The sequence below is a fragment of the Erpetoichthys calabaricus genome, chromosome 17 (assembly GCF_900747795.2).
Source record: "Erpetoichthys calabaricus chromosome 17, fErpCal1.3, whole genome shotgun sequence".
In the NCBI taxonomy this organism is placed as follows: Eukaryota; Metazoa; Chordata; class Cladistia; order Polypteriformes; family Polypteridae; genus Erpetoichthys; species Erpetoichthys calabaricus.
Genome location: NC_041410.2, coordinates 8,430,220 through 8,452,770, shown reverse-complemented (window position 1 = coordinate 8,452,770; position 22,551 = coordinate 8,430,220). Strand labels below are relative to the sequence as shown.

General features: G+C 46.8%; 1 protein-coding gene across 1 annotated transcript in view; it reads left to right on the top strand.

The window, feature by feature from the left end:
- The window catches only part of pkn1a (protein kinase N1a), a 171,200-nt gene that overhangs the window by 1,663 nt on the left and 146,986 nt on the right, over nt 1-22,551 (top strand). The window lies entirely within an intron of this gene.

Genomic DNA, 22,551 nt, shown 5'->3' with positions numbered 1-22,551 from the left:
ACCTTCACTTGTGCTTTCCTTCCCAGTGATCAAGCAGCGCACCTGTTCCTCGCTGCACTCGACTGCCAACAAACCTCCACCGTCACACTCTTTCATTATTCAGGCCTTCCTTGGAAAACCTGTTTGCCCAGCTCGAGGAAATGCTGATCTCTGCTGCAGGGAAGGGCAGTTGGGGCCCATTCTGCAGGGCCATCGCCGCCTCCGTCCTGGAGGTCCGCACATTCGAGCCGCACGTCTTGTGTATTTAGAAGGGCATGACTTGGGGGGGGGGGCAAGGCAACCAAACATGATGATTTTTGAGATTGCGGCTCTATAATTTAGTGGCACTATTTTAGCAAAGAAGACAGAGGGACTGTTTTTTTTTTTCTTTGGGGGGTGTCATTCTATTTAAAAAAAAAAAAAATGTTTTCAGTATTTCACTTTTTAGATAGACAAACTTTTATTAATCCTGAAGGAAATCGCAGGGTTACAGTAGCAGGCCAGAAAGACCGATGTATACACACATAACTAGAATTGTAATAAATCATTAATTACATTTATAGAATGCTTTTTTTTTTTTTTTTTTAACCTTCTCAAAGTGTCCAGTGGGGAGCCCCTTCAGCCACCGCCAATGTGTGCCACCCACCTGGTTGATGTGACGGCTGCCATTCTTGCGCCAGTCCGTCTCGCCACGCAGTAGTATCAGGTGTTGGTCAGGGGGGTGACTAGAGGGGCCAGAGTGACCAGGCCACGGTGGGCAATTGAGCCACAACTTTGGGGTATGTCCTACTCTTTTTTTTTTTTTTTTTTTTTTTGAAAGATGCCCAGGGGTCTTTTCATAGCAACAGAGAGTCAATTTAGCCAAGACATTGGGGTACACCCTTCTACTTTTTCAAAAAAATGCCCAGGGGTCTTTTCCTAGCACAGAGAGTCAGGACCACTGTTTTACATCTCACCTGAAGGACTTCTCCAATTTTTACAACATGGTGTTCCCGGTTCTGCACAGTGGGCATTGGAGTCCACACACAAACCACAGGCTAAGTGCCCCGCTGCTAGCCTCATCAGGGTACATCCTACTCTTTTTCAAAAGATTCCCAGGAGTCTTTTCATACCACAGGGCAGCAATTTAGCCAGGACATCGGGGTACATCCTTCCACTTTTTTGAAAAATGCCCAGGGGTCTTTTCATACCCCATACCACAGAGAGTCAAGTTAGCCAGGACATCAGGCTACATCCTACTGTTTTTTTTCGAAAGATGCTTAGGGGTCTTTTCCTAGCACGGAGAGTCAGGACCACTGTTTTATGTCTCACCTGAAGGACTTCTCCAATTTTTACAACGTGATGTCCCCGTTTCTGCACAGTGGGCATTGGAGTCCACACACAGACCCCGGCTAAGTGCCCCGCTGCTAGCCTCATCAGGGTACATCCTACTCTTTTTCAAAAGATTCCCAGGGGTCTTTTCATACCACAGGGCAGCAGTTTAGCCAAGACATTGGGGTACACCCTTCCACTTTTTCAACAAATGTCCAGGGGTCTTTTCATAGCAACAGAGAGTCAATTTAGCAAAGACATTGGGGTACACCCTTCTACTTTTTCAAAAAAATGCCCAGGGGTCTTTTCCTAGCACAGAGAGTCAGGACCACTGTTTTACATCTCACCTGAAGGACTTCTCCAGTTTTTACAACGTGATGTCCCCGTTTCTGCACAGTGGGCATTGGAGTCCACACACAAACCACAGGCTAAGTGCCCCCCTGCTAGCCTCATCAGGGTACATCCTACTCTTTTTCAAAAGATTCCCAGTTGTCTTTTCATACCACAGGGCAGCAATTTAGCCAGGACATCGGGGTACATCCTTCCACTTTTTTGAAAAATGCCCAGGGGTCTTTTCATACCCCATACCACAGAGAGTCAAGTTAGCCAGGACATCAGGCTACATCCTACTGTTTTTTTTCGAAAGATGCTTAGGGGTCTTTTCCTAGCACGGAGAGTCAGGACCACTGTTTTATGTCTCACCTGAAGGACTTCTCCAATTTTTACAATGTGATGTCCCCATTTCTGCACAGTGGGCATTGGAGTCCACACACAGACCCCGGCTAAGTGCCCCGCTGCTAGCCTCACCAGCCCCTCTTCCAGCAGCAGCAGCAGCTCAGGCCTTTTTCTTAGGTTGCTGAGCTTCAGGTGGGTGACCTCTTCTAAAGTAATAATAATACATTTTATTTATTCATAGGTGCCTTTCTAAACACTCAAGGACACCGAACAATAGATAAAACACACATTATTAACAGAACTAAAATACAAAAATTAAAATCAGACAGAGTGCAGGTGGCGTGAATGGGCACCATTTATAGATAAAGAGAAACTTTATTAATCCTGCAGGAATCGCAGGGTTACTTACAGCAGCAGGCAAAAAAAAAAGGCACAGATATACATATCATGAAAAAAATAATAATAATAATAATCATGACTTATATTTATATAGCACTTTAAACAGACTGCAGGCAGGGAGCCCCTTCATCCACAACCGATGTGCAGCATCCACCTGGGTGACGTGATGGCAGCCATTCTCGCGCCAGCCTGTTAATCACACTTGAGCTATAAGGTGGTGAAGGGCTGAGAGAGACGGTAACTGGGTGAGTAGGGGGCCAGAATGACCAGGCCATGGTGGGCAGTTGAGCCAACTTCAGGGGGCTGACCTGTTCTGAAGTGCAGGTGTAATGTTAAGTAGGCAAACAAGGTACAAATATGCACATAACAAGAAAGATCTATTAGTGACTTCACAAAGTGCAAAGATTTACTGACCGCAAAGCGATTTCAGTCACACGCGCTGATCGGTGACAGTTTCACAGCACGGGATGTCTGTCGTTGGCGTCAGCGTCTGTTAAGATGTCTGCTAGACCACCTCAGTACCATTCAACACACTTGAACAACACTGCGCCCCCCCCAACTTTTCGCTGGTACTGCAACTCGTGCGCGCGTCACGTTAATTTCTGAGGACCTGCTCAGAGGACGCGTCAAGTGAACGCTGGGAACGCGTGGCAGGGTATGCGTTATAATTATAGATGAGCCCTTAGGAGACCTGTTTGTGAGACGTGGATGCTATCTAGTGACCTGAGATGAAGACTGGACCCCTTCGTGTGTGCCTCTTCAAAGGGTCCTTGGGTGCCACTGGTTTGACTTTGTGTTGCTCACGGAGTCCCAAATGAGTCACATGTCTTGCATTGTGAGGGAGCTTCAGTTACTGCACTTACGGCCATGTGGCACGATTACCCGAGGGTGATCCGGCTCATTGTTGAGGACCCGAATGGCTGGACCAGGCCAAGGTGGACACCCAAGTAACATATGGCTGTGGCAGATAGATGGGTGGGACTGGACTGTGTGTCTGCCTGGGGGGTTGCCAACCAGGGTACCGAGCTGTTTCGTCGTGTGGTGGGTGTCACAATTTGCTGTATCAGTGCATGCCCCCCGACCTGACCTGACCCGACCAGACCCGACTCGGGTATTCACTGACATGTATACTGTACAGACTGAAAAATCTGCAGAAACACCCGAAACATTCACAAATTAAAATGAGAAGAGGCCATTCAGCCCAACAAAGCTTGCCAGACCTGTCCACTTAATTCCTCAAAGATAACATCAAGGTGAGTTTTGAGGGTCCCTAAAGCCCTCATGTCCACCACACTACTTGGTCTCTTATTCCACTTGGTGTCTGTGGTTTCTCTATGTGACGAAAAACTTCCAAATGTTTGTGTGAAAATTGCACTTAACAAGTCTCCAACTGTGCCCCCCGTGTTCGTGTTCTCGTTCAACTCCTTGTCAGATGACACTTTAAAAGACCCTCAACTACCTGAACTGCTGTGCGTTTAGCCATGGACAATGGATGGGGGCTCCACCTGGACCTGCACCAACTGATTTTACCCTTGGCACCTCAGACTTTGCCTTTAAGTGTCTGACTGTGCCCCCCGTGTTCTCGTTGAACTCCTTGCCAGACCCTCAACCACCTGAACTTCTGTGTGTTTAGCCATGGATATAGGAGGGGGGGGGGTGTGTGGAATTGGGGACCTCCTGGAACTGCAGCAGCTCACTTTACCCTGGCCACCTCAGACTTTGCCCTTAAGTGTCTGACTGTGCCCCACGTGTTTGTGTTCTCGTTCAACTCCTTGCCAGATGACACTCTAAAAGACCCTCAACCACCTGAACTGCTGTGCGTTTAGCCATGGACAATGGATGGAGGCTCCACCTGGAACTGCACCAGCTGACTTTACCCTGGGCACCTCAGACTTTACATACAATACTGAATGGTGCCACCTGCAGAAACTGTCCAATGACACAGCCATAGCTGAATGAATGAAGGAGAAGGAACATGGGACACTAGTAAAGGAGAAAATGGTACCACCTGCAGCTCAACATCAAAAAGACAAAGGAGATAACTGGTAGAGACAAACCCACTCAGACCCCCCAAACCGGTTCTTACTGTTGGTGAGGTGATAGAAGTTCCTCAGAGTGCATCTGAATGACAGGCTTGAGTGGAGGACCAACACACGCCAGGCCATCCGTACACAAGAAGGGACAAAGGTGGCCTCCATTTCCCTGAGGGGGTCCAGGGCATTTTGGTGTACGCAGGCCACTCTTGCATGTTTTCTACCAGTCTGTGTGAGTGTGCTGGGGAAATGGCATCAGGACAGGACAGGTGGTGCCAACTTTTCATCACGGGAATGAGGCGAGGCTGGACTTCTTGGAGGAAGTGATAGAGCAGATGGCCATTCAGGAAACTCCTTACTACCCTGGACGATGATAGTCACCCTTTATGAGGGTCCACCGTCAGTAGCGGAATGAGACAGGTGTGCTGCTCCAGGAACGTGACAACAAATCTGGACGAGAGGACGCCATTCAGCCCAACAAAGCTCGCCAGTCCTGCCCACTTCATTCCTCAAAGTCGAGTTTTGAGGGTCCCTAAAGCCCTCCTGTCCACCACACTACTTGGTCTCTTATTCCACTTGGTGTCTGTGGTTTCTCTGTGTGAAGAAAAACTTCCAAATGTTTGTGTGAAATTTCGCTCAACACGCGTCCAACTGTGCCCCCCACCCCCGTGTTCGTGTTCTCGTTCAACTCCTTGCCACATGGCACTTTAAAAGACCCTCAGCCACCTGAACTGCTCTGCGTTTAGCCATGGACATGGGTGGTGGGGGCTTGGGGTCCACCTGGTACTGCAGCAGCTCACTTTACCCTGGGCACCTCAGACTTTGCCCTTAAGTGTCTAACTGTGCCCCCCGTTTTCTTGTTGAGCTCCTTGCCAGACCCTCAGCCACCTGAACTTCTCTGCGTTTAGCCATGGACATGGGTGGTGGGGGCTTGGGGTCCACCTGGTACTGCAGCAGCTCACTTTACCCTGGGCACCTCAGACTTTGCCCTTAAGTGTCTAACTGTGCCCCCCGTTTTCTCGTTGAGCTCCTTGCCAGACCCTCAGCCACCTGAACTGCTCTGCGTTTAGCCTCAACAGCGATTGGGTGAGGCCTCAGTGAGTGTGTAAAAATGAGTGGGAGTGGGTGGGTACGCCGCTCAGATCTTCACGTGTACGATTAGGCCAACATAACTGGAATTCCAGCGTGTCATTAAGGTGGCATGACTGGAATGCCTGAGCGTCTCAGTGAGTGGGTCCTATCTATCAGATCAAGACTGGCAAGCGGCCCAAAACGATTATTTCTGTGTGCGCAGAGACTATTTTTGTAAGAGTTTTTCATGAACCGAAAGTGTCGGCGTCGTCACGTTTTGTCAGAAGTGCCTTCAAGCAATGCGTCACCACATCTTTGATTGAGTACTGGACCAGCCTCAGAGTGGCACGCGGAAAACAAAAGAGCAATGCCAGGCAGCGTATCAAGAGTGGCACGTGCAAGACCTACGTTATTCTTCAAAGCTGGGGTTTTATTCTTTTCACGGGTAACCGATTTGAAGGTCTTTACAGGGTGGGCTTCACCGAGTTAGCCCGAGCAGCACTTTTTTTTTTTTTTTTAACATTCCATAACTGGTTTCATTCGCTTTTTGTATTTATGCCATTAAAATTCCCAAACATGCTTAATCCAGATTAAGGGCGGCAGGAGGCTGGGATGTATCCTAGCAACAGTGGGCACAAGCCAAGAGCCGATTCTGTCCATCACAGGACCCACTTGCACATCGGGGGGGCTTTTTCCTCCCCACCGCAGGAACTTTTCTTTTTCTGGAACCTTTCGGAAGCTGAAGAACTTTTGTAGCGTTCCCACCGCTGGACCTCGGGCCGTTTCTAGTTGCTGCTACTTTATTTTTTATTTTAAGCTCCTACTCCAGTGGATGTACTATTATGGGTGGGGGTCGAGCAATGAATTGTTCTGATTGGCCAAAAAGTGCTGGAAATCCCACACCCCCCATTTTTTTAAATGGTGTGGTACCAACCTGTCGAGATTTTTCGATACTGGAAATAAAGGTCAGCGTTCCTCCTAATCCAGTGTGAAGCCCACCAGGTGTGCAGCCGCCCTAACCCGACACAGACGGGCAGGACACACATCTCTCCACACAGCACACCAGGTGGGGGTAACACTTTCTTCACTCCCCTAAGAGCACAATGTCCATAACCCCAAGCACAAGTCTTCCTCCACTCCTTCCTCACAGGCTTTGTACTTCTTCCTCCTGACTCTGGCCCCCTTTTACACTCCAGGTGTCCAGCGACCTACTTCTGGCAGCACTTCCGCCACAGTAATTGTCCAGGTGCCCCCAGGCTGTGGCCATGGCCCCCCAACAGAGTTGAGCTTCCATGCTTCAAACCCGTGGTCTCATTGTAAACCAAGGGGTGGGCTGCCCTCAATCAGTCTGGGAGAGACAGTATCCGGAATAAGCCCTCTCTCCAGGTCCTTCTGTGCTAAAGGCCTCCCAGCCGAGTAAAGTCCCTGGGGGTCCGCAACACCTGATGCTCACTAACTAGGGCGGATGTTGAAGAATTTCCATTTTGTAGATGAAACAAAACCACCGACTTACTACGCCACCCTTCCAAATTGTGCTTCAGTGCTATCAGGATTTCAAGGGTCCTAACCCTGTTGCTTTGGGACTTTATGGGGGGAATGATTTCCTCAACGCAACCAGTGTCCGATCTCAGCCAGGGGTCCAAGTTCATGCTGATTGTGTATTCTGTTCATTTTTGATTCTTTCATTTATGGACAATAAGGTGCATTCTTTATTTTTGGGTTTCTCTGTGTTTATAAGTCACCTGTGTTGTGTGTCGTGTGTTTAAGTGGTGGTTCCCCAAGAGGCGGGGCCACCTGTCAATCACTGCCAGGAACTGCCCTCCAGCCTATGAACTGCAGCGCCTCCCACACTTCCTGGTGGTCCATTTCCATTGTGATGGTTTTCTGCTGTTTCTTTTTGTGCTTCTGGTGTTTTACTGGATGTTTGAACCTGCTCTGTGCGTTTTGGGTTTTGTATTGGGACTCGGTTTGCTGGGCATTGCCTTTCACCCTCTAAGGAGCTTCTTGTGCTACAGAGCATTTTTGTTTAAAAATAAACCTTTTAGGGCGGCACGGTGGCGCAGTGGTAGCGCTGCTGCCTCGCAGTTAGGAGACCCGGGTTCGCTTCCCGGGTCCTCCCTGCGTGGAGTTTGCATGTTCTCCCCGTGTCTGCGTGGGTTTCCTCCGGGTGCTCCAAAGACATGCAGGTTAGGTGGATTGGCGATTCTAAATTGGCCCTAGTGTGTGCTTGGTGTGTTTGTGTGTGTCCTGCGGTGGGTTGGCACCCTGTCCGGGATTGTTTCCTGCCTTGTGCCCTGTGCTGGCTGGGATTGGCTCCAGCAGACCCCCCGTGACCCTGTGTTCGGATTCAGTGGGTTAGAAAATGGATGGATGGATGGAAATAAACCAAAGGTTCTTCAAGGCCCCTTTTCTTTCTTTTTGGGGGTTTAGATGGAAATCCCACCCGCCCCCAGGGGACAATATTGGAAGAATTAATAGGACTTGGGTGCTTTCGGGATGTAATGGCGAACCACCTTATCGCTTCAATGTGATCAGGACTTGATGGGGATTTTGATGTGATCAGTCTTCATTTGTCTCATAATTATTGCTTCAGTGTAATCAGGACTTGACGGTGACCCGGCTTTGCATTTTGCTTTGATGCACTCGCGAGTTTGGGGGGGGGGGGATTATTGCTTCAATGCGATCAGGCCATTACAGGGGGTCTTCCCCAATTATTCCTTTCATACGATTGGGACTTGACGGGGACCCAACCTCTTTCACGTGATTGGGGCTTGTTTGGGGGGGGGGGGTTCCCTGTTTTTGTTTCAATGTATTCTGACTTGACAGGGACTCATCCCTATTACTTTGATTTACTTGCAAGTTCTGGGGGTGGGGGGGGGGGATTATTGCTTCAAAGTGATCAGGATATTATGAGGCGTCTCCCACATTATTGCTCCTATGTGATTGGGACTTGCCGGGGATCCAACTGCTTTGACGTGATTGGGATTTCATTGGTGAGGGGGGGGGGGGGGGATTTATTGCTTCAACGTGATCAGGCCATTACAGGGGGTCTTCCCCCATCATAGCTTTGATGTGTTTGGGACCTGACGAGGGACCCAACTGTATTGCTTTGACGTGATCGGGAGCTCATGGGGGGGATTATTCTTTTAACCCAATTGGGACATCCCAGGGGATCATCACCATTATTGCGGCTATACGATTGGGACTTGCCGGTGACCAAAATCTATTGCTTTGACAAGATTGGGGCTTCATGGGGGGGGTCTTCCCTGTTATTGCTTCAATATAATCGAGACTTGATGGGGACCCAACCCTATTGCTTTGACGCATTCGCAAGTTCTGGGGATTCAACGCGATCAGGCCATTTCAGGGGGTCTTCCCCCATTATTTCTTCAATGTGTTTGGGACTTGACGGGGACCCAACTCTATTGCTTTGACATGATCAGGACTTCATGGGGGTGGGGGTCCACCGTGTTATTGCTTTGATGTAATTGGGACTTGACGGGGACCCAGCCCAATTGCTTTGACATGCTCAGGAGTTCATCATCATCTTCAAAGCGATCAGGATGTCGGGGTTTGTTGGTCTTTCCCACATTAGACTGGGAGCTGATTGGGGCCCAACTGCTTTGACGTGATTGGGAGTTCATGGGTGATGGGGGTCTCCCTTGTTATATATTCTATGGAATTGAGACTTGACGGGGACCTAACGTTATTGGTTTAGCCCACTCAGGAGTTCATGTTTGGAATTATTTCTCTAACACGTTCAGAACATCACAAGCGATCTCCCCCATTATTGCTTTGACGTGATCTGAACTTCATTACAGGGTCTCTCCCCCGTTATTGCTTAAATGGAATCGGGACTTGACAGGGATCCCCCCGTTATTGTTTTGATTTGATAAGGACCCAACCCTATTGCTTTGACAAGACGGAGACCTCACGGGCATCAGGAAGGTAACGGTGCATATGGTGTGGGACACTAGGGATGGTGGAGTGTAAGCTGGGGGGCTTTTGGAGTTTTTCTGTTATTTGCTTCAGACCAAAAGCTAGAATCGATACCAAAGTCAAAATTTGAATCCCCATCTCCATCTCCTTGTATTGATTTATAGAGTGGGGTGAGCAGGGGGGCTGCCCTGAGACGGCGGGTTGATGATGATGATGATGGTAACAACAATAATAATAGATTTCATTAATGTGGCGCCTTTCCCATGCCCAAAGTGCTTCTCAGAAATTCAGAAAGATCAACAGGTTACACCTAACAACATCGGATACCCTCAATATCTGCACTAAATCGGGTTTTAAGGGTATACAAAGCACGGCGATAAAGCAGAATCCACAAACACTCGAGATCTCGAGCTGAGCTTTAGTGCCACTTAGTTCCAGTTGAATTTCATTCCATGTAGGTTTTCGTTTCGCAGAGCCACGCTGTGAGCTGAGAAAGCGCCGATGAACTTCCACTTTTAACGCCCAAGCAGATCCGAGGATCTTGAGGGGTAGCGGGGCGGTTTTCCGTTCTTTGCTGCGACACTGAGGCCCGATAGCTGGTATCGATACCAGAGTCAGAATTTTCGTAGCGACCCAATACGACTCCACACAGAGCGCAACTGAGAGCGGGATTTGAACCCTGGATCCTCGAGGGAGCTGTGCCAGTCTCCGTGCCGCCCCATATCAGTCTGGCATATCGGTCATTGCGTCACACCTGGCACAATTTGTATCTTTACTCCGTTATCAGCTGTCCCTTATCACGTCGGCTGTCATGATTGTACTGTTTTGCTCTTCTTCTTCTTCTGGCTGCTTCTATTAGGGGTCACCACAGCGGATCATCTTCTTCCATATTTGTGCTGTTTTGTTAAAGACTGTAAAGTACCTGAAAGGTGCAGCTGCACTTAAACAGATGAACATATTTAACTTTTAAAAACTGAAATGCTTGAGGGACACCATTTGTTTCCTATGTAGACACTGATGATCCTCGGTGGGTGGGCTTGGCGTTGAGAAGGTTAATCAGAAGCCCACTGCTTGTTGTGAGGAACCCTCGTTGCTTTTCTAGTCATTCAGATTTTACGACGTGTGCCAGAAGTCCGACGTGCCAGCTTTACGCTTGGACTCCCCACTCGAGGTACCAAGAGTTTGTGCTCACTTTTGTATTTTTCTTCATCTTCCTCTTCATTTTTTCCTACTTCTCTATGGAGTAAGTGTTTTATAGGTTGTAGTGTGAATTATTTATTTTTTTTAGTCCCAGGTGTCTTTGCTGATGCCAGATCTCCCCATTTATCTGGGCATGGGATCACGGGGGCATGAGTGGGTGTAGGGTCCAAACCCCAATTCCCCATTGGGAACTTTTTAATTAATGAAAAAAATAACAAATGACTAAAGGTGCCACACGTGTGTGACCAGGGGATTCTCTTCTGGGCTCGACTGAGGTGTGCAATGCCACTCCGAGACGAGAGAGGGCACCGTTGCCAACGGTATCTTTTCTTTACCACTACAACATCCTACAAGACGCACCAGTGTGGGCACCCGACCACGATACCCTGACCAGGCCCCCATGCCATTGCAAAAAAGGGATGGCCCCGGAAGGTGGGGTCTCACTTACAACCAGGACTCCCCGAGGTCCTGAGGGGGTGCCTAGAAAATACGATGCGGGCAGAGAACTCCATACTGGCTGCTTTTCTGGTCAGTGTGCCACTGCGCACCCCTTTTTTTGCTTTTCTTTTGTTATGATGAAACTGGGATTGCTGGGTTGTTACCCCTGCCACTCTCCTTGTTCCAATCTCATTCCCTACTGCCAGTCACACGGGTCAAGGTTTAAAAAAAAAAAAAAAAAAATTCTTCAGTCTCCCCAAAGTGGCTTTTGTTTTTGGTGTTTACTTAGCCCTACCCTTACAAGCCCTTATCTGCCTCTCCAGCTGCTCACATAAAATCCACACACAGAAGAAGAAGTCGCTCAGGCCGTGTTAAAGAAACGAGACGACGTGCTTAATCTGCGTGTGCAGGTCCTGCAGCGAGAGGCGGTGAGTCCTCCGGCTCGGTCTTTGAAACTGCCGCAGACCTGGAATGGTTTAGCTTTGGTAGGTAGGCCGTCCACATTAAATGTTAAGCAGGGTGGTGGAACGGTGGATGGCACTGCTGCCTTGCAGCTCCAAAGTCCTGGCACGTTACCCTCGCGTTACACGGTGTAGCAGTACTGGAAAAGTACCGAAGAAAACCCACATTTTAAAATGGTACGCTGCCAACATTTCGGGATTTTCGGTAAACGTGAACTTTCCTCCCGATACCCGTCGACACCACCTGACGCTCGCTACTGTAGATGAGGGAAAAAAATGTCCATCTGGGAGACTTTTGATTTGTGACTTGACTCACTTTTTGTTAATCCCTGAGAAGAAATTGTCCTTTTGTATGATCTTTGGAGGTCACAAAACAAAATGACATGCTGTGACGCAGTCCGAACTACACTGGTTGACACTTGCCTTAATAAATTGAGGACTTCATGGGGTTGGTGGGGGGAACCAAACCCCACCCCTTTATTGCTTAAATGCAATTGGGACTTGACAGGTGACCCTCCCCCTCTCCCCCATCACTTAAGTGCAACCAGGTGACTTCACATGGAAGGACCAAACCCCACCCTCTTTATTGCGATTGGGACTTCATTGGTGACCCTGCCCCCTTATTGCTTCATTGTGATTGGGACTTCATCGGTGACCCCGCCTTTATTGAGAACTTCACAGGTGACTTCACATGGAAGGACCAAACCCCACCCCCTTATTGCTTTGTTGCGATTGGGACTTTATCGTTGACCCCGCCCCTTATTGCTTCATTGTGATTGGGACTTCATCGGTGACCCTGCCTTTATTGCTTCAGTGCAGTCAGCACTTCACAGGTGACTTCACATGGAGGGACCAAACCCCGCCCCCTTATTGCTTTGTTGCGATTGGGACTTCATCGGTGACCCCGCCTTTATTGAGAACTTCACAGGTGACTTCACATGGAAGGACCAAACCCCGCCCCCTTATTGCTTTGTTGCGATTGGGACTTTATCGTTGACCCCGCCCCTTATTGCTTCATTGTGATTGGGACTTCATCGGTGACCCTGCCTTTATTGCTTCAGTGCAGTCAGCACTTCACAGGTGACTTCACATGGAGGGACCAAACCCCGCCCCCTTATTGCTTTGTTGCGATTGGGACTTCATCGGTGACGTCGCCTTTATTGCTTCAGCACAATCAGAACTTCACAGGTGACTTCACATTTAAGGACCAAATGCCGCCCCCTTATTGCTTTGTCGCGATTGGTGCTTCATCGGTGACCCCGCCTTTATTACTTCAGTGCGTTCAGAACTTCACAAGTGACTAGGGACCAAACCCCACCCACTTATTGCTTTGTTGCGATTGGGACTTTATCGTTGACCCCGCCCCTTATTGCTTCATTGTGATTGGGACTTCATCGGTGACCCTGCCTTTATTGCTTCAGTGCAGTCAGCACTTCACAGGTGACTTCACATTGAAGGACCAAACACCACCCCCTTATTGCTTTGTTGCGATTGGGGCTTCATCGGTGACCCCGCCTTTATTGCTTCAGTGCGTTCAGAACTTCACAGGTGACTTCACATGGAGGGACCAAACCCCGCCCCTTATTGCCTCATTGCTATTGGGACTTCATCAGTGACCCCGCCCCCTTTTTGCTTCATTGTGATTGGGACTTCATTGGTTACCCTGCGTTTATTGCTTCAGTGCAGTTAGAACTTCACATGTAGGGACCGAACCCTGCCCCCTTACTCCTTTGTTGCGATTGGGACTTCATCGGTGACCCCGCCTTTATTGCTTGAATGTGATCAGAACTTCACAGGTTTGGGGGAACCAATCCCCCCCCCATTGCCACAGCAATATTGGAATTTCACAGGTGACAACCCCCCTTGGGTGGGCTTGGCGTTGAGAAGGTTAATCAGAAGCCCACTGCTTATTGTGAGGAATCCTCATTGCTTTTCTAGTCATCAGGTTTTAAGACGTATGCCAGAAGTCTGACACTCTAGCTTTGCGCGTGGTCTCCCCACCTCGGGTACCCAGCGCGTCCTGCACATCTAACTGCACTTTCTTCAGTGTGATCAGAACGTCACAGGTGACATCTCCCCCTTTGCTTCAACACATCGAGGACTTTACGGGGGACCAACCAGCACCCTCTATGCTTTTACAAGGGTTTGCAGTTATCTGTTATTTATTTCGGAACTGAGGTTCAAAAGTTGGTATCGATACCGAAGACACTACTCTGAGTGAATGGGCAGTCCTCAGTGGCCTGGTGGTTAAAGCTTTTGGACTTCAGATGCTGAGGTCATGTCGTGTTGTTTTCTAACCTGCTTAATCCAGATGAGGGGCATTTTTGGGGCTGGACCCTATCCCGATAAGTATAGGGTGCAAAGCTGGAACAAACGCTGGACAGGACACCAGTCCATCGCAGGGAAAACACAAACACCCACCCACGCCAGCCCATTTAGTGTCACCAGTTCACCTGACCTTGTGGGTCTGTGGCCTGTGGGATGAAACCGGAGCACCCGGAGGAAACCCACTCAGACACGGGGAGAACATGCCAACCACATACATGGAGGTCCTTGGGATGCCAAGCCTGGCCTTCTCAGTGCGCTACTACTGTGCTAGCAGACACTGAGCGTGTGGATTTGAATCCCACCACAGACACCGCGTGACCCTGAGCAAGTCACTTCACCTACCTGTGATCAGATTGGGAGGAATAAAAAAAACAAATGAAACGGAACCAGTTGTATCTCAGATGTAAGTCGCTTTGGATGAAGGAGTCGGGCCAAGTAATAATCATACATTCGGCCCCCTGTGAGTTGGGTGTGTGTTTGAGTACGTGCTCTGCGATGCACTGGTGCCCACTCCAGGGTTGGTACCCACATTCCACCCTGTGGTGACACTGGCACTCCTTAACCCCTAAACCCAATAACCCGGTTAGAAGTTGTATTGACACAAAGACTGGCATCGCCCAGGCTGGTACACAGTGGCGCCTAAACGCGGCGATGGGAGCAGCTTGGCGCTCTCACGGTCGAATTTGCTGAAGTATATTTTATTGGCCATGAAGATGATTGTTTTTTTTGTGCCCGTTGTAATTAAACAATCACTGCTAGTTAAAGAGAGGACGCCATACTGGATAAGCGTGATCACCTGCTGCTGTGGCGGTGGCGGTGGTGGCTTTGTTTTTAGCAGGTTTATAGATCCTGTTCTGACGTGTGCCTTCCTGTTGCTATTCTGTGTGCGTTGCGTGAGTGCCAAGGGGTGCTGATAAGGGACAAGTGCAAATTGTGGTGGGGTGGGCGGGGCTTAGCACTCATTATAATAACAATTCATTACATTTATATAGCGCTGTTCTCACTACTCAGAGCGCTTTACATAGGGAGTGGGGAGCCACATCACCCTCTGCCAGTGTGTGGCACCCACCTGGATGGTGAGACAGAAGCCACACGTGACTTATTAGGTGGTGAAGGGGCAAAAGAGACAGTCAGGGGATGATTAGGGGGCCAGAGTGGTCAAGGCCATGGTGCCTGGACATCAGGATACACCCAGGGATCTTTTAATGACCACAGAGAGTCAGGACCTCCGATTTCTTTACGTTGCGTCTGAAGGACCCTGCCATATTCACAATGAGGTGTCTCCGTCACCACACTGGGGCCTTTGGAGTCCACCCACAGACCACTGGGTACGCGCCCCCTGCTGGCCTCGCCAACACTTCTTCCAGCAGCAACCCAACAGGTATGGCGACTCCGAGTTCAGGTCTCCGGCTCGGAGTTCATACGGCGCCTTCAGACCCCTCCACTTTGGTCACATGTAGCCAGCTGCAGCCTTGTCCTGAAATCGTTTCCCTTCGTCACAAACACAGACGGTGTTTGATGTCATGGCTCTGACGCAAACGCAGACTTCTTGATAGAAAAGGTAAGCCCGCTGTCCACTCCAGCCCCTGTTACCCTAACATTGGTCTCCACAGGTTCACCGAATGGCTGGAGGTGTCTGCAGAATGTGGACGGCGGGTTCAGGAGCTGCTCCACGTTTGCAGCCCTAGCAGGAAACGTTTCCAATTCTAATGCGTCTGTGTTTGTGTTTGCTGTTGCTTTGACTGTAATGTAAGTTGAGATATCGACGCGGATAATAGAAAGACGCCATTGATTTTCTAATTCACTAGACATCTGAGCGGAGGCCGAGGATTTGCTGACATTAACTCTTGGACAGCTGGATTGGAAAGATACAAACAAAGGCGAGGCGGTAGGGGTGAGGCGTCCTGCAAAGTCTGTCTGAGCGGGCGGGTGCCATCCTTTAAGAACTGGGTGGCTGCACTTGGCAGAACCGGGCTATGGAAGTGACAGTAATGACTGGAGTCTTCTACCAAAAAAGTTCAGCTCGGCTTTTCTTACCTGCAGAGCGTCACATCTTACTTGGATTGGGTCCAGTAGGTGTGCACCACAAACTGTAGTATTGGGGCGTGAAAAGTCTTCTGCTTCTTGATTCCTCTTGTTCTTCTTGATTCTTCCTGATCTTCTTCTTCTTCTTGTTCTTGATTCATCTTGATCTTGTTCTTGATTCTTGATTCCTCTTGTTCTTCCTCTTCTGCTTCTTGTTCTTGTCCATCTTCTTCTTCATCTTCTTGATTCCTCTTCTTATTCTTCCTCATTCCTCTTGTTCTTCTTGATTCTTCCTGATCTTGTCCTTGTTCTTCTTCTTGATTCTCTTGATTCTTGATTCCTCTAGTTCTTCCTCTTCTACTTCTTGTTCTTGTTCATCTTCTTCTTCCTGATTCCTCTTGTTCTAATTGATTCTTCCTGATCTTCTTCATCTTCTTCATACTTCTTCTTGTTCTTGATTCCTCTTGTTCTTCCTCTTCTGTTTCTTGTTCTTGTCCATCTTCTTTGTCATCTTTTTGATTCCTCTTCTTTTTCTTCCTCATTCCTCTTGTTCTTCTAGATTTCTTCCTGATCTTGTTCTTCTTCTTGATTCTCTTGATTCTTGATTCCTCTAGTTCTTCCTCTTCTGCTTCTTGTTCTTGTTCATCTTCTTCTTCCTGATTCCTCTTGTTCTAATTAATTCTTCCTGATCTTCTTCTTCTTCATCTTCTTCATACTTCTTCTTGTTCTTGATTCCTCTTGTTCTTCCTCTTCTGTTTCTTGTTCTTGTCCATCTTCTTTGTCATCTTTTTGATTCCTCCTCTTATTCTTCCTCATTCCTCTTGTTCTTCTTGATTCTTCCTGATCTTGTTCTTGTTCTTCTTCTTGATTCTCTTGATTCTTGATTCCTCTAGTTCTTCCTCTTCTGCCCCTTGTTCTGGTTCATCTTCTTCTTCTTGATTCCTCTTGTTGTTGCTGCTGTTCATCTTCTTCTTCCTGATTCCTCTTGTTCTAATTGATTCTTCCTGATCTTCTTCTTCTTGTTCTTGATTCCTCTTGTTCTTCCTCTTCTGTTTCTTGTTCTTGTCCATCTTCTTCATCATCTTTTTGATTCCTCTTCTTATTCTTCCTCATTCCTCTTGTTCTTCTTGATTTTTCCTAATCTTGGTCTTGTTCTTCTTCTTGATTATCTTGATTCTTTTTTCTTGTTCTTCTTGATCTTCTAGTTCTTCTAATTCATGTTTTCCCACTTCTGTGTGCCCGATGAACCTTCTCCACACAGCTCGGTCCTGCACCCCCACACCAGTTAGGCCCTCCTCCTTAAGATCTTCATTTATTTTATATTTCCTCCTCCTCTTTGTCCTTCCCCACTTTTTCTTCTTCATGTCCATCACTCTTTAGCCCACATCTTCATCGTCTCTCCTCATCACACGTCCACACCACTTCAACCTCCTTTCCTTATACTTTCTTTGGGTACTTTCTATTATTGGACCTCTGAGGGTCTCATCTCTCATTCTGTCCTTTTCTGTATCTCCATATTCCCATGCCTGCCGTACCCTAACATCTTCTCCTTTCTTCTCTTGACTGTCCGTGTCTCGGCTCCGTGTGTCACTGCTGGTCCTACCGCCGTCTTCAGACCGTTTAACCTTCAGTCACACCATCCAGGCCCACCGTACTTGTCTTCTTTAATCTGCCCCCCTGTACTCCATCACGTTCAGTGACTCCTCTCTACTAACCGTTCCATTGTGCAGACTGTGGGTGACGGGGAGACGGCTGTGGAGCTCCTGCATCTTCCTCACTGTCTGCTTATAAATCTAAATGTAGAACATTAAATCTTTTTAATATTGGCTTTTGTTGTTCTTCGGACTGTTTGATTTTATGTGTATTGTTGTACAGTGGCCTTGGGTACCGTGAAATGTATTATTATTAGTAGTAGTATTAGTATAATTATTATTATTATTATTATTACCATCCTCCTGATAACGTCTTCTAATTGTTCCATCCACACTACACCAGTGGTCTCTAACTCCAGTCCTAGAGGCCCGCAGTCGCTGCAGGTTTTCATTCTAACCCTTTTCTTAATTCGTGGCCTGCTTTTGCTGCTAATTAACGTCTTTTGAATTCATTTTAATTCACTTGCTCATGAAGATGTCTCGACTTGATGTTTTTTTGGAAGAAATAAGTGGATAGGACTGGCGAGCTTTGTTGGGCTGAATGGCCTGATCTCGTCTAGAGGGTTCTAGTGTTCTAAAAGACTCGCATCCCTTCATTGTTTCTTTTTCCTTAATTAGCAGCCAAACAATAATGAGACACAAAACATGACCAGCAAACTGTGCCCATCGTACGATATCTGGAAATAAAGGTGAAGGTCTCAGGAATGCTGATCTGCTCAGGACCCCCAAACGTTTTAACAGGGCTCTTAGAAAAGAGAAAATCAATAATTTCAGAAATGTCTGCCATTTTACAATGAGAGCAGCAACAAGCCGTGGAATTAAAGAACGGGTTTAATTAACGACAAGACTCGGCGCCTCATTAAGCAATTGGTTGGAGTGAAATTGGAGTTTGAGGTCCTGACTGAGTTGGTCTTCTGCTGGCTCACTCGCCTCACAATTCATTTCTGTTTAAGGAAAGAAGTGAAGCAATTCAGGGGAAGAAATCTTCCAAAAAACAAGTTAATTAAAATGAATTCAAAAGAAATTAATTAGCAGCAAAAACAGGTCACTAATTGAGAAAAGGGTGAGAATGTGTGGCCCTCTAGGACCGGAGCTGGGGACCCCTGCACTCCACTCTGTGGGTTATCTCCACATCTAATTCTCCTTCTTGGTCTAACGCTGATCCTCCATATTTCAACTTCTCCACTCTCTTCAGTGGCTCCCCCTGCAGGCTAACTCATTGCTCCTCAGACATTCAGTCTTCTTCTTCTTCTTCTTCTTCCAGTTTCTCTTCAACCCTCGGTCTTCCAAATCCCTGCTCCATTCTTCCAGAGTCCTCTCCTCGTCCCACAACACAGTGTCACCAGTACGAAGCCCACACCTTTGGGTAGCCTTTGGTTTGATGACTTGCACTCGCACACCCCCATGCCCCCCCAACTCTGACTGCTCAAATTACTCCCCTGCACTGTGCCACCCATGACGTGACATATTAACCAACAGCAGTGACAAATGTGGCCTTAATCTGTCCATTAAGTAGATCAACGTTTGGCTAGTGGAGATTCCAGCTGTCCAACGAGAACTGCAAATTAAAATACAGAAAAATAAAAGAAGTGTTTGTCGAGGTGCCCAGTGGTGTCTGTTGAAACGTGGCATCGCATCACAACTTGGGCAACTCAGAGGATGCTGCAGCATTCACTGAATGACACGAAGACAATGGCCGTTCATGTGTAGCCTTGTCATGACAACACGTAGACGTTACACACTCCCTAGGAGTCGAATGAAACTCCCACCGCACTCCTTTATTTGAGTGAGCGTTTGAGGGGCTAATGGAGGTTACGCTCCCCTTCGCAGGGCAGCATTTACTTTTGTTGTTCAGGTGTCCTTGTGTTTCCTGATTACAAGTACTCTACTTATGTCACTAGTCTCTTGCTTAGCAGGTGTAGTGACTCGCATGGTGGTGCAGTGTTAGATTATGGAGTTGCTGCTTCAATTCCTGCCTGTGCCTCACTGTAGGACCCTCAGCAAGGCGCTGAAGGTACACGTGGGACAAGAAATGGCAAATGTTGACAGCTAATGTGTGTGTGTGTGTACAGTAGCTGTGCTGAGCGTCTCTACAAATGGCTGTGTTATACTGAAAGTCAACTTGCATGGGATTCATAAAAGCAGTGTTGATGTCTGTGATGCGCTATCTGTTGGAATTCTAAATGCAATGCATTTCATCACTACAAACTAGGTGTGTTGCTCGCCTAAGATGGTTTTGAAATCAAAGTTATCAATGTAGACCTCAGCGTTAACATTTGTAGTGCACCATCTGTTGGAATGAATTTCTGTAATGCATGAGCCATGTGTTGGAATGACACATGCAATGCATTTTAGCAGTACAAATGTTTATGATGCGCCAAGTGTTGGAATGACAAATGCAAGGCATTTTATTACTGGGAATGTTTGTAATGTGCCATGTGTTGGAATGACAAATGTAATGCATTTTAGTAGTACAAATGTTTGTGTTGCTCCACATGTTGGAATGACAAATGCAATGCATTTTATTACTACACATGTTTTTGATGTGCCTTCTGTTGGAATGACAAATTTAATGCATTTTAGTAGTACAAATGTTTGTGTTGCTCCATGTGTTGGAATGACAAATGTAATGCATTTTAGTAGTACAAATGTTTGTGTTGCTCCATGTGTTGGAATGACAAATGTAATGCATTTTAGTAGTACAAATGTTTGTGTTGCTCCATGTGTTGGAATGACAAATGCAATGCATGTTATTACTGCGAATGTTTGTAATGTGCCATGTGATGGAATGACAAATGCAATGCATTTTATTACCACACATGTTTGTGATGTGCCTTCTGTTGGAATGACAAATGCAATGCATTTTATTACTGGGAATGTTTGTAATGTGCCATGTGTTGGAATGACAAATGTAATGCATTTTAGTAGTACAAATGTTTGTGTTGCTCCACATGTTGGAATGACAAATGCAATGCATTTTATTACTACACATGTTTTTGATGTGCCTTCTGTTGGAATAACAAATGCAATGCATTTTAGTAGTACAAATGTTTGTGTTGCTCCATGTGTTGGAATGACAAATGCAATGCATTTTGTTGCTACAAATGTTTGTAATGTGCCATGTGTTGGAATGACAAATGTAATGCATCTTAGTAGTAGAAATGTTTGTGTCGCTCCATGTGTTGGAATGACAAGTGCAATGCATTTTATTACTACACATGTTTGTGATGTGCCTTCTGTTGGAATGATAAATGCAATGCATATGTCTCTGTTACATGCCATTTAGTATGGGAATGGTAAAAGCAGGGTTAATGTTTGTGATGTGCCTTCTGTTGAAACGACAAATGCAATGCATTTTATTACTGGGAATGTTTGTAATGTGCCATGTGTTGGAATGACAAATGCAATGCATTTTAGTAGTACAAATGTTTGTGTTGCTCCACGTGTTGGAATGACAAATGCAATGCATTTTATTACCACACATGTTTGTGATGTGCCTTCTGTTGGAATGACAAATGCAATGCATTTTGTTGCTACAAATGTTTGTAATGTGCCATGTGTTGGAATGACAAATGTAATGCATCTTAGTAGTAGAAATGTTTGTGTCGCTCCATGTGTTGGAATGACAAGTGCAACGCATTTTATTACTACACGCTTGTGATGTGCCTTCTGTTGGAATGATAAATGCAATGCATATGTCTCTGTTACATGCCATTTAGTATGGGAATGGTAAAAGCAGGGTTAATGTTTGTGATGCGCCATCTATTGAAACGACAAATGCAGTGCATTTTATTACTTAAAATGTTTGTCTCTGTGATGTCAATAGATGGCACACCACAAACATTTGTAGAAATAAAATGCATTGCATTTGTCATTCCAACAGATGGCGCATCACAAACATTAGCCCTGCTTTCACCATTCCCATACTAAATGGCATGTAACACAAAGTAATTGCATGGAAACACAGATACACAGTCACTTGTCCTTTTATTATGGTAGACATGTATTGTCTCTGAGTGATGCTCTGTGGAAAGCTGGCACCCTGTCTGATCTTGGCTGCTGCTTGGCACAGGTCACTGCACTCCTGAACTGGATTAGCAGGTTTGACATAATGAAAGGAAAAATGTTAAGTAGTTAAGGTCAATAGCAAAGAAAACAAACAGTAAAACGTGCCTGAAACTGCATGTGTGAGAATTGTATCTGGCATCCTGCTCAAGTGCTAATTTGAACATCATTGATGTTGCTGTGCGGGACTGCAGACCCCTGCTATAAACGGTTATTAATTATATTCTATTGGGGGAAATAGCGGACGGTTTGGACACGACTTCGAGAATCTCCAATGCTAAACCGATTCTTTGATACTTTTATCGTTTTGAAGACACTTTGACCTCCTCCAACATAAGAACATCAGAAATTTGACAGACGACGGGAGACCCCCTCAGTCTGTGAGGCTCACTTGGTTAGATGGCATGTCAGGTCGTGGCGATCCGAGTTTGACCCACTGTGTCTCTGCATGGCATGGTGGGGTCCTGCCTTGCACCTGATGTTGCCTGAATTGACTCCCAAAACCTGTGACTCTGAACTGGATTAGTCGAGTCCAACTGGCGAGGACGCCATCCGAGGGATTCAGACAGCGTCAGGCGTAGATCCCGTCACGCACTGAGTTTGGACCCCCGGATGCTCCTGTCACTTTTATGTAAGTATTTTAGATCTGCTGAACATCTGCTTCCTTAAAAAATGTAATCCACGGTACATCTCTGATGATAATCTACATCCATTTTTTTTTTCTTTCAAACCAGCAAAACCAACGTCTGTCGAGGGTAACATTGCATAACGAGATTTAGGATAATCTTTTAAGGTTTTTCCGAATTAAAAAAAAAATCGGCATAAGGAAACCAGCAATTTTACTTCTCTTTGCTTTTCATGGTTAGTTGAACGGGCGCCAGTGTTCTTTAAAATCTCGAAATCCGATAATGACTAACGACATTCACTTTTACTGTAAATGTTCAAATTTGCCATGTAGCCAGCGTTTAAGAGTTC